Source organism: Balaenoptera musculus, chromosome 7 (genome assembly GCF_009873245.2).
Source record: "Balaenoptera musculus isolate JJ_BM4_2016_0621 chromosome 7, mBalMus1.pri.v3, whole genome shotgun sequence".
NCBI classification, from domain to species: Eukaryota; Metazoa; Chordata; class Mammalia; order Artiodactyla; family Balaenopteridae; genus Balaenoptera; species Balaenoptera musculus.
In genome coordinates, this window is record NC_045791.1 from 82,530,419 (window position 1) to 82,542,525 (window position 12,107).

Genomic DNA, 12,107 nt, shown 5'->3' on the forward strand with positions numbered 1-12,107 from the left:
ACTTAGTATGATAATCTCTAGTTGCATCCATGTTGCTGCAAATGGCATTATTTCGTTCCTTTTTATGACTGAGTAGTATTCCATCATATATATGTACCACATCTTCTTTATCCATTCATCTGTCAAGGGACATGTAGGTTGTTTTCATGTCTTGGCTATTGTGAATAGTGCTACTATGAACATTGGGATGCGTGTATCTTTTTGAATTATAGTTTTGTCCAGATATACGCCCAGGAGTGGGATTGCTGGATCATATGTAGATGCCTAAAAATCTTAACTGGTGACTGTGCTTGATCCTTCTCTGCAGAGGCAGAAGGAGCCTTCTTGGTTGGCTCTTGATGCTCATGGTGATGACAGGAAGCTGTCATAAATGTATGTCAAAGAAAAGCCGACACTTGGTAGAGGCATGGGCAATGCCTATAGCCCTTGGTAGCAAAGCATTATGTGGATAAAGAAAATACTTCTTCCATCAACATAGGGAAAGCAAGAGGTGAGGGAGTCCTCAACTGTGACCTCTAGAACACCGCCTTTGAATTAGAGAAGACAGGTTAGATGAACCACAACCCCACTCCCACCCCACCCCCCATGATTCTAGGTGTGCCCATGGCCAGGTCTGTGGGCATATTAGTCGTCAGAGGCAGTGAGGTGCAGTGGAGGTGTCATCGCATCTGGAGTCAGAGGGCCTTGATCTGAACCCATGACTCTCATACACAAGCTGCTGGGCATCGCACATGTTACTTAACTTCCCTGAGCCTTGCTTTCCTCACTTTCAAAATGAGGCTCGTATACTGCCGTCTAACTCAGTGGGACTGAGAGACAAGATGTCACAGGCAGTCAGTCCATTGACTAGGCATAGCTCAGCAGGGTGCAATCAGAAAACAACTTTCTTTCTTCTCCTACAGCTAGCTACCTTCAAATACACCCTGGTGGTGTTGTCAGAATGTCCACGATTTGATGACATCTCAGTTTTCTGGCTGATGGCTTTGTGGTCACTTCTGGATGTTAAAACACCCTCTTTGTCAGGGGCTAACATGCACCATCTGGTGTTAATCAGCACTTTCTTCTTCCCTGCCCCTCAGGGCTCAGCCCTAGCGAGGGCCCTACAGTGTGCAGGATTCCACATTCTTCTGGTTCTCCGTCTCTGGGACAAAGGGAAGGGAAGGACTTTATTAAAACAAAGACGGAGTTTGATGTAACTGGTGTATCTGGTATAATCTGGCAGTTGGGGCTCTTTGTGGACCACTTTTGTGGATTTTTCAGGGGGCTCCTTACTGCACCAACCACTGGTAAAGGAGATTTATTTTTCCGTTGACTTCCTAAGACCCTTTGACCTCAGGGAGCACAACTCTGGAGCCTCCTTACCCAGCGGGTAGACTTCTTTGATGATGTCAGCGTAAGGTGACTTTCGTCCAGCTTCCTTCTAGAGCATCTGCTTGGCTCACTAGAATTACTGAACTCTTGCACCTCCAAATGATAGACATGCAGCCTGGTCCCACTGTTCCCATTTCTCCTCACCTGCCACAGAGATCCCCCAACCAGCCTGGCATCTCCAGATCGCCAAGCAAACAGGTACGACATGGGATGTCAGTCTCCTTTTATACTATTACCTCCAAATTTTCTGAGGGGTTTTCTCGTTGCCCCCTCACTTATTTTGTTGGGAGTGAGATGAGGAAGCACCTCTTTCCATTACTTCCTTTACTCCTATAATTTCCCAGCAAAGAAAATCCATTTCTCAATCTCTACCCTTCTGTTCCATGGGCTGAAGGTCAGTGATGGGAGGTGATAGTTGATGGGCCAGTTTAGCACCTCTTATTAAACCGTTAGGAGATGTCTTTCTTAAGAATGCTGGGTGGTATTTGTCATCACATGTTCTCGGTTTGGGATGTTCCACTGAAATTTTAGACAGAAATGGAAAGTTCTATTCCATATCTGTTATTCATATATATATATTCTCTCTCTCTCTCTCTCTCTCTCTCTCTCCCCATGTTTGTGTGTGTGTGTGTGTGTGTGTGTGTATACATATGACCTTGAAACTACAAAGTGACATTTAGGGACACAAATAACATCAACACCAGTGGACATATCTCTCAAAAAACGGTGTTTTTCCTGGTGGTCTCTTTAGACTCTGTATTTCCATTTGCCATTTAAAATTTTAAACTTGCCCTTATTCTGGGTAACTATTATGACTGCTATTAGATAATCATCCTTGATAATAATGATAACGTGCAACTGCAGTATATTTAGATGAGAGTCGCCTTTGCAGTCATGGAGTTCAGAGGTTAAAAGTGCACACTCTGTATGTGTAACTCTGATGCCAATCCTGGTTTCTCTGCTTTCTCTCTAGGTAACACTGGGCAAGTTATTGTAATATTTAATCTCTTTCTGTGTCATCTGAAAAATGGGAATAACAATAGAATCTACTATTATTGTGAGAATTATAGTTGCTTAATTACAAGTAACTTGCTTAGAACAGTGCCTGGCCAGTAACGAACATTCAATAAACGTAAATTATTGCAGTAAGTAGAATAATGGCCTCCCTAAAGATGTTCATGTCCCACTCTGCAGTACCTGTGAGGATGTTATATTGAATGGCTAAGGAGAATTGAGGTTGCAGGTGGAATTAAGGTTGCTCTTCAGATGACCTTAAGATAAGGTGATTATCCCGAATTTGCCCCTGTGGGCCCAAGGTAATAACAAGGGGCCTTGAAAGTGGAAGAGGAAGATGTGACTGTGGAAGAAAGGTACAGAGAAATACAGTATGTGACTGCAGGGGCTGCAAGCCAAGGACTGTGGGCAGCTTCTAGAAGGTGGAAAGCAGAGAAATGGATTCTTTCTGGAGCGCTTCCAGAAAGGAGCACAGCCTGCCAACCCCTAATTTCAGCCCATTTCTGTTGTCTAAGCCACTAAGTGTGTAGCAAATTTTGCATCATCAATAGAAAACCATATAGCTATTATCATAATCATTAATACTTCTACAATATCAGAGGAATTTGTAAGGTAAAAAAACCCTCTTTAAGGTGTTCAAGAAGAAAACTATAAGGATTTGACTAGTCTGTAAATATAAAAACTATTAGAGCTTCACATATCCCATTTTCTAGAATATTACTAAAGTAAGCCTGAACTTTGTGTTTGATTTCAGTTGATGGGATTTGGCAGGTTCATTCTCCACTGCCCAGGATACAGAGCTGGCTCTTCCTGTTGTCATCCAGTATTTGCTGTGTTTTTCTCTGGTAGAAATCACAGGTCCTAGGTCCTTGAGACATCTAGCAATTTGGATTTTGTTTCCTTGTACTATTTTAGCAAAATTAAGATCCGAAAGGTGGTGTTTGATTTCATCTCCAGTGTAAAAATAGCAACTGTTCTCCATAGCCTTTTGCGTCTGAGTTTGTGAGCGTATTGGAGATGCTGCCACATGCACATTTTCAACAGCAAAGAACACAATAGCTGTTACCATTAGCCAACAGATTTTGCTTTAACTCTCATCTGTTGCTCAGACGCTATTGACTTAGTTTCTTGTTTAAAAAAGATTGATTGCTCAAAGGATCTCGAGGAGTCGGATGTGGCTTTGCTCTTGCTTGTGGGAAGCTAAGTGTGGTGTGCTTTTCTGATATTCACTGGCCGCTTTTGTGTTGATGACATGCAGTAACACAGTTTAGCTCAGTTAATTTAACCTACTTCCTATCGTTTTGAAAAAATGATGGGGGGGGGTCTCATTAATTCCTATCTTTACATTTGTTGTCTGATTCCAGTATGCATATGTTTTGTTGATTGCAGAATTACCTCTTGGCAGATTCAACTATGGCTCTTCCACAGGCCGTGAATTACTGTATATTGAAATTATTGAATTATTGTATATTGAAAAATACACAGCTTAAGAACCTACCAACTTTGGTAGTTTCCCTGTATGCTGTTTTACCTGCTGTTGAAAGAGAATTTTAGAGGATCAAGATGCTTACATTTTTCCATTATGTGTTTCCTGTATTCTTCATGACACTACCCTGTAGAAAAGACCACCGGTGGCTTCTTGCAGCCAAAGGGTTAAGTTCAAACCCCTCCAAAAACAACCCCATGGCTATCAGCCCTACTCTGCCTTCCTGGGGTCTAGTAGATGTTTTCTAAGCACTGAAGAAACATATCTTTTGGCTAAGAAAATCTTGCCCTGTCTAGAGTGGAAAATTCAAAAGTCAGTTCTTGATTTATCAATTATTTAATAAACTTGTCAATCCTTATATTCTTTAAGCTGAATTCTGTCACAGATTTGTGTTTAAAATCCATTCCTTTACATCATAGCAGTTATTGTCTCCTCTTGATATTATAAACCACTCACTTTGAAAACCTCTGGCCTATCAAGTTGTTCTGGACCCTAAATGGAAAGGCTTGATGTCGATCAAGTATCTTTCTCTATACCCTTGTTCTGCCCAGGAAACTCCTTTTTTAATGGATTAACAAAGAACAAAGAGTAAAGCCTGCCAATCGGAATTTCATTTCTGTTTTTAGTATGTTTGCCCATATTCATTTGATTAGTAATATTGTTGAATACCTCGTCTTTCCCAAGCACATTCACAATTATTCTTCATTTATTTAACACCATTTATTGAAGGCCTACTTTGCATCAAGCACTGTTCTAGGCACTGGGCATACAGCAGTAAACCTCTGCTCTAATGGTACTTCTTTTATCTTCACAAAGGAAGAAAAAAATCAAAGACTTTTGAATTTCTTGTGGTGAGTTTAAACCAAAAACAAAACATGTAAACTATCTATAACAATGAATTTCCCAGGGAGTGGTGTGATGTTTGCCTAGGATACAACTCGAGGGAATCAACAGTCAATTTATATGGTGCTGAACAAGACCTCCTGGCCATGGCTCTTATGGAATTTATATTCCAGTGAGGGAGAGAGAATAAACAACTCGCTCAAAATAAATGAGATTATTTCAGGCTCTAGTAGGTGCTATGAAGAAGGTAGAATCAGAAGGGACGGTGTCATGTCACCCTCAGTTACTGGCTACCAGCCTGATATAGTGTGCATCTACACAGGCTACACTGAATTTCCAGCAGATACGTTATCAGAACTTAGCACGCTGGGGTACTAATGCCAAATCACCTTATTCCAGCTTTTTTTTTTTTTTTCATTTTTGCAGCATATGAATATGGGAAGATTATTTTTAAACCAGTTTCACATAAAGTTATAACAAAGAGGTAACCCAAATTGTGTATGTTTTAGTATATATGTTACCTGAAGTATCATTTTGAAGTGATGATACTTCATACCTGAAGTAAACATTTTAAAGGCACACGGTCTGTAATCTGAATGGTGAACTTGATTTGCAGCTGCTTATATTTAACTCTGGTCCTCCCAGCCCAACAGTTGGATATTCTTTCTTATTTCTTCCTAACTCAGCTAATGCAGGTATACCTCAGGAATACACTGGTTCAGTTTCTACATTGAAAAAATTAAATCATGAACCGTAATGACAAAGGTATTTTTTAAAACACGGAGGCAACAACTTTAATTTCTAAACTTTGCAAACGGTAAAGCATCTATGTTTCATCCATTTTATGCTCAAATATACTACAAGCATGCCTCGTTTTGCTGTGCTCCACTTTATTTTACTTTGCAGATATTGTATTTTTCACAAATTGAAGTTTTGTGGCAACACTGCCTCGAGCAAGTCTATTGGTGCCATTTTTCCAACAGCATTTACTCAGTTCATGTCTTTGTCTTTGTGTCACATTTTCATAATTTATGCAGTAGTTCAGACTTTTTCATTATTATTTATTTGTTATGGTGATCTGCGATCAGTGTTCTTTGATGTGACTGTTGCAAAAAGGTAACTCGCTGAAGGCTCAGATGATGGTTGGCATATTTTAGCAATAAAGTATCTTTTAATTAAGGTGCATACATTGTTTTTTTAGACATAATGCTATTGCACATTTAATAGACCACAGTATAACATAAACATAACTTTTATACGCACTGGGAAACCATAAAATGTGTGTGACTTGTTTTATTGCGTTATCACAGCCGTAGTCTGGAACCGAACCTGCGGTATCTGCCTGTATGTATCTTATTGAAACTAGGGCAACTCTGTATAATGACATCTGCTGTGAATTATTTTAAAAAGAACACTCCTACACACACACACACACACACACACACACACACACACACACCCTCATCCACCACCACCACCACAAACAGCACAGACATCACTGCCACCAAATTAATTCCTAACTGAATTGAAAATCTGCCCCTTCCAAGCTCTGTGGCCTTCATTCATCCCTTTGAGTCTCAGTCTACTCATCAGTAAATTGGGGATAATAACGCATCCTCTCCGAGTTGTGAAGTTTTGTGAGCAAAGCTATTAGTATGGTGCTTGGCTTGGTAGACTTCCCTTCTTGTCTTCCCTCAAGGCCCCACCCCAGACAGCCAACCATCAGATCTTGCCTTTCACTTGGAGCCCACTAAATTTCTGCTTTGATTTTTTTACTTTTCCTCTGATTGCTATTATGTATTTCAGGTGGCCATGCTGTCTTTAGCCTGGACAATTTTGCATAGTAAGCTCTAAGAAGTAACGCTAAAACTAAAATCATTCAATCATTTATATTTTATAAACTTTCGGTCACCCCGTTCTAAATGTAACCATGAACTATTTTCAAAGGTTATTTCATCACTTGGTGATGAAAAACTTTCTATTGAATTAATTCAGTAAAACTTTCTATTGCTGAATACAAATGGAAAATGGACTCAGATGGAGAATCAGTTTTTTTTGTTTTGCTTTCTTCTTTTTTCTTGTTTTTCCTTCCCCCAGTATTTCAGGCCAGAATGTATGGATGGGTTTTGGACTTGATATTCCTAATGCATGGCTCAGAGTTATTTCATTGGACTGCCTTGGAAGTTGTCTTATAAGACATTACCCATAAAGATACATTTTGACTTGATTTTTAAATTAGGTTAGATAGACTGAATACTTAAATCTCCAGGGAGCATGACATATCTGTCGTACATTTCTGCCCTTTACCTTGATCCCATAAGGGCTGTTATAGGTCTCGTGTACAATAAGTATAATGCAGCCATGCCTGTCATTACCTCTTTCTAGATAGTGGTTGTAAAATGTTCAATTTTATGGGTATGAAGGGTAACCTAGCTAATGTAACCAGACCAGTGAAATTGTAACAGTCATTTCCCCAAAGGCAAAAGGCCGAGCACAGGCTAGCGTTAAGGTGCTTGGTTTCAGGAACTAGAGGCCAGTTGGAAACATGAAATTTCAGATGAAAAATGAAAGTCAAAGTGGGTCAAAGTTCGTAATTCAGCTTCGCGCTGGATATAGAACTACACTGAAAACACAGTGTCTTGTAGATCAGGGTAAAATGGTTGCAGATATTGAGTCTGAAAGAAATATATGACTGTGGTAAAAAAATAAATTTGCATGTCAAAGGCTACTTCCTGGTGCAGGCATCTGACCTCCTGCACGGCTGTCTGTGATTGCAGAGGAAAAGAAACAGAAGATGCAAACACACTGGAATTTAGTTAGCCTCATCTTTTGCCTCTTTGGTAACTGAATTTTCTCACCTCAGAGTCCATCTTAAATTATTTACTTTCTCTTCCACAGTACGAGCCGTGAATATTCCGTTTCTTCGTTTTGTTAATTTGCCAGTTTTCCTTTGAGCTAAGTGCCCTAGCAATTTTAATTTTTCATTCGAGTTGGGAAGAGCAATGACCCTTTTTTTTTTTCATTATTACTATCACAGGGCTGGACTCCGAATGCTACTTTTTATGACCAGCAGTGTTGAGCCCATAATAGAAATGCAAAGTAGAGAGTGTAATATACCGATATTGACTTCCATTAAACCCAGTGGTGTGAGAGCTGATAATATTTATATATTTATGTATTAAACATCCTAGCTTTTGTTCATTTGCAACTAAGCACCAGAGGGGAAAATTAGCATCATAATATGAATAGATTGTGAACAGCAGAATGCAAAGAATTGGAGAGGGAGCTTCTATGAATAGGACAAGCGGTATAAAATGATGGAGAGAGATGCAAGTATGGTAACTAAAAAGTATAGATTAAATTTGGATCAAACAAATTTAGGATTGCTTGGTCGGCATTTATTTCTTAACTAAAAGACGACCCAGAGACAGATGGGCTACTCCTCTGATAGGCTGAGTGCAGACAAATGAGCTGCTATGGTGCCCAGCATGCAGAGTTTGTTTGGCGTCTGACTTTAATTTTTTTTTTTCAGCTGTCAAGCATGTCTGCAAATGTTTCTGTATCATTCTTTATTTTTTTGGAGGGGTGTGTGTGTTCAATGGAGGGACGAGGGGCATTGATGGAGTTAATTAGTATAAACATGTATGGGTAGCTTGTTTTCAAAATCATTTTAAAATCTAATGGCTGTTCATAGCCTTCCCCTCCTACCCTATGTAAACTTGATTACTCGGTAGTTCTGTTCATGGCTGTCCAAAGCAAGATGATTTTCTCATACTTATCACAATAAAAAATTATCACATAGAATGTCAACCAAAAGGCTATTTGTTTAATTAGGGTTCTCTTCTCCTCTTAATATGCGTGCATAGCTCCCATTAACATTAATGTGAATTACGAAAGAGCACTGAAGAAGAATAGACCCGTTTACCTCACTCCTTCTCTTGGATAATGAGGTTTAGATTTGTTAACAGATGAGAACAAAAGTCCAGTGGAAAAAAAAAAAATTGGCTTAACTTTTAAAGAAATTGATATGCTAAAAAGAACTTTCACAAGCACTAAAGTGGAAGCTACACATTCATAAAGAAACTTCATTAGCATCTAAGGTGAAATATAATCATTTAAGATGCTGGATTAATAAAATGCAAAGGATTTCCTAATGGGCCCATTTGCATACTCATATTAAATAACAAAACACATTAATAACAGTTTTATTCATATATATAAACACTCGTAAGTTCCTAGTCGAGACTGTATTTGCCTAATTTGCTTTGTACCATGTCCAGCACAATGTCATGTCCTTGTAGGATGTTTACTTAATACTATTAGATAATGACATGTATAGATTTAATAATTTGCTTGAAAGAAAAATGGAATTAGTTCTTTACTTTGCACCTTTTATCTGAGAACCTCAGTGTAATTCACTAACATCCATCTTCCAGATGCATGGGAGATGAATGTGGTAAATAGCAAAGAACGAGACGTGGAGAAGTGAAACAGCCTTCCTGGAGACGGGCTTTGAACTGATAACAGTACCAAGACCCCTCCTGACCATTGCTACCATTGTGTTAGCATTTAAAAACGCACTGACGCCAGCCATAATTCTGTGTATACTTTCATACACCCATAGTTCTTTATTTTCGCCATTCGTTGGGTTTTTCTGTCTTAAGTCAATGTATAAAACAGCAACTTAGTAACATGAGATGGTTAATAATTAAGGTAAAAGGCTTGAACCTTTGGCATAATAACTGTACCTGTTTTCCTCATAGAATAAGAGGCCTCCCAGAACCATTAAAAACAGGTATAAGATATAAAAATATACAAATATTACTGGGTTGCACATCTAGAACTATTATCTCAACCATGCTAAATAACATCCACCAGGAGTTTGGAGACAGTCCAGTTTTGTTTCTTCAGCTAGCTGTCGGTCATTTCTGCACTGTGGCCCGGCCTCACCTCAGCTTCATCATTGTCTAAAATCTAATTCATCATTCACCCATCTAAGTCATGAGCTCATCCTGACTTCCCTGATTCTGTTTGAGGCACTGCCAGGAATCCTGTGACATCCAGGATGCCTCCCTCTTTCCATTCTCATTCTTCCATCAGCCAGCAATCCTGTTGATACTTGCAAAATGTTGTCTCTTCCATCTGGCCTTTTTTTTTTTCCATTTCCACTGCCATACTCTAATCATGGTCTTTGTTATCTATGACTAGATTGCTTCAGTAGACGCAAAACCGATTTGCCTGCTTTCTTCCTTGCTTCATTCCAGTTCATCCCAGGCAGAGCTACCAATCATTCATTCATTCAGTTATCAGATACTTAATGAACACCTCATGCCCTAAAATGCAATATAGCACAGTGGCAAAGAGCAGATCCTCTGGAGTCATTCTATTTCGGTTCAAATCCCAGCTCCGTTATTTTTTCAGCAACTACTTAACTAGTCCGTATTTCAGTTTCCTCTTTTGTGAAATTGGAATAATAATAATAGCATCTACCTAATAGTACATTAGATGATACATGAAAAATGCCTGATACATAGCACATCCTTAAAATATTAGTAGTGTTCTGCTCTAGGAGCTGAGATGATTCCCAATTACCTAGTAGTTCTCAAAAATCCAACTGTACTCTAGCGTTATCTACAGAGCTTGTTAAAGTTATAGATCAATGGACCTTATCATGAGATTCTGATTCATTAGGTCTAGGCTAGGGCCTGGGACCCTCTGATGTTTCTGTTGCATCCAATCCCAGGAACCTCCATATGGGAACTACTAACTTATAAAAATAAAATTATTTAATTTGGCATTTACTGTCCTCTATATTCTTATTCAAATTTATATTTCTATCGTTGTTTTTTCTGTTCCTTTCTGCAAACTCACCACTCCAGCCAGATTACTATTACCCAAAACGAGTTTGTGAAGCGCTAAGGTGGCACCCTGTCTTAGGATAACCTCCTTTCCTTCTCTGAGTCCTGCCAGGCTCCGAACCCACCTTAAGCCCCATCTCCTTATGAGCCCTTCTTTGACCTGCATGTCTCTCTCATCAAAACTCTATAGTTCATGTCTCCTCAGTTAGTACTCCCCACAGGCTGACTCGGTTTTTAGTTTGGGTTTTACATGTCTGTCTCGTCCTCAGTGGGATTGTAAATTCCTTTAAGCAAAGGGACTTCCTCATGATGCTTTTCACTGTGTTGGCCTTTAATAAGCTTTTGCTGATTGACTGGCTTATATGGTGTGCTACTTGGAGTAGACTTATTTGGATATTAATGTGTTGTGCCCTTTAGTCATTCTAGATAATAGTATTGAAGATCATGAAAACAGTGGAAGTGGTGCAAGGTGGAAGTGGTGCAAAAATAAGAAAGAGGGTGAACTGCATTGGAAGTTAATTTTTTTTTAAAATTTCTGCTTGAAGAAAAGGTTGAAGGATGAGTTAACTGGTAATAGTAACCAGCTGTTCACCATCTCCACTGAGGACAGGGCTAGAGAAAATGGGCCAAAATCACTGTCAGAAAAAAATGAGGTTAGATATAGAAAAGAAGATGGTTGTTAAGCACTGGAATGAGGTTTCTGAATAGGTGGTAGATTTGACCTCCCTGAAGTACTTTAACAGTAGGAAGGATGAATTTCCATCTAAAATGGTATGAAAAAATTAGCCAGGGCTTCCCTGGTGGCGCAGTGGTTGAGGGTCTGCCTGCTAATGCAGGGGACACGGGTTCGAGCCCTGGTCTGGGAGGATCCCACGTGCCGTGGAGCAGCTGGGCCCGTGAGCCACAACTGCTGAGCCTGCGCGTCTGGAGCCTGTGCCCCGCAGCGGGAGGGGCCGCGATGGTGAAAGGCCCGCGCACCGCGATGAAGAGCGGTCCCCGCACCGCGATGAAGAGTGGCCCCCACTTGCCTCAACTGGAGAAAGCCCTCGCATGAACCGAAGACCCAACACAACCAAAAATAAAATAAAATAAATAATAAATAAAGTAGCTATAAAAAAGAAAAGTGCTAAAAAAAAAAAAAAAAAAAAAAATTAGCCAGTCAGTTCATTACTTTAGTATCTATTAAATGCTACTCTGGGGAACCCCAGAAAAAGATATACAACATGAACCCTTTACTTAAATTTACTATCTAATTAAGATGACCCATAAATATGAAATTATTAACAATGAAAATAGGATTTAAGATTAAGAGCCAAACTGTAAGGTTATGACCGTAATTATGGGTGGAATTCAGCTGTATACCCTCCAGCCCCTCTCTACCTCTCCACCCCTAAAAAACTAACTCCAGGCCTTTTTTAAATAAATGGATTTTCCCTATCTCTTTCCAAACTGCTTTTTTAGGTTGAGTGGAGCAATCCCTAATCTTTTTTTTTTGAAATAATTTATTCAGTACTATTGACCAAGCCACTGCTAAG

At 39.5% G+C, this 12,107-nt stretch overlaps 1 protein-coding gene across 1 annotated transcript in view; it reads left to right on the forward strand.

Annotated features, from left to right (window-relative positions):
- PARD3B (par-3 family cell polarity regulator beta) overlaps positions 1-12,107 on the forward strand; it is a 1,042,097-nt gene that overhangs the window by 716,022 nt on the left and 313,968 nt on the right.